Genomic DNA, 1,277 nt, shown 5'->3' on the forward strand with positions numbered 1-1,277 from the left:
GCGCTGAGGCGGCGGGAGGGCCTGGCCCGCCTTCCTCCGCCGGACGGGAAAGGCTCCCTCAGCGATCCGCCCGCGCAGGAGCGATATCCTATATACTCTCTTAAAAAAAATAAAAATACTGGTTTTCACAACATTAAAAACAAACAAACACATAAAACAAACAAACATAAATCATAACCTTATTAAAAATTACACTTGTTAAGTGACTTGCTAGCTTCCCCATGGTTGAATTTCATTGCATGTCCTTTTAACGGTTTTCCAAATCACAGTTCTTAAAATAATTTAACTTAAACATTAACATCCTTAGATCTTCACGTTATGAAATCAAACATATTAATTCATCACTTAACTTAAATTAAATCCTAAACCAATTAAGTATCTATTGTAGCCTTATGAGGCTTTGCCCTCGGGTGGGGAAAATATTGCGCCCGGGAAAGGGAAAATGGGAGTCAACAGACTCTCAAGGAATAGTTTTGGAGAAAAGGCTTTTATTTCTACCATCCATGAACTGGTAGAAGGAGCAAGTGTGATAGTTCACAAAAAGCATGCACGAGTTCACAATCATGTGCACAAGAGTATACAGTGGTGCCTCGCAAGACGAAATTAATCCGTTCCGCGAGTCTCTTCGTCTAGCGGTTTTTTCATCTTGCGAAGCAACCCTATTAGCGGATTAGCGGTATAGCGGCTATTAAAGGCTTAGCGGCTATTAAAGGTTTAGCGGATTAGCGGCTAAAAGGCTATTAGCGGCTTAGAAAAAGGGGGGGGAGCGAAAAGAAATTGGAACACTCGCAAGACGTTTTCGTCTTGCAAAGCAAGCCCATAGGGAAAATCGTCTTGCGAAGCAGCTCAAAAACGGAAAACCCTTTCGTCTAGCGGGTTTTCTGTCTTGCGAGGCATTCGTCTTGCGGGGCACCACTGTATACCCTTCCAGTTCCCTCCTCCTTTCTCCTCCCTCAGGAGTCCTGCCCCTGAGTTCCTCTGAGCATGAACAGAAAGCTCCCCTGTCTTGGGACTCTTTTGGGACTCTTGGCGCCCTTCCCAGGAAAGGGGTTTCAGAGTGTTCAGATATGTTTCAATCTCTTGTTCTGGCATGGTTCCCGGACAGAAAGCAAGTTGCAATGTGGTTCTTTAGCAAGGCCAGAAGGCATGAGAAAGGCCTGAGAAACAATGGACTGTTCTCTACCTTTGTTACAGCAGAGCGGAATGTTTCTGATGCTTAGCTGCTGAGAAAATGATTTTGAAAAGCTTTGAGAAGCTTTGAGCCTGCTTTGGTGGGG

This window comes from Podarcis liolepis, assembly GCF_965112155.1.
Source record: "Podarcis liolepis genome assembly, chromosome: 5".
Classification (NCBI taxonomy): domain Eukaryota; kingdom Metazoa; phylum Chordata; class Lepidosauria; order Squamata; family Lacertidae; genus Podarcis; species Podarcis liolepis.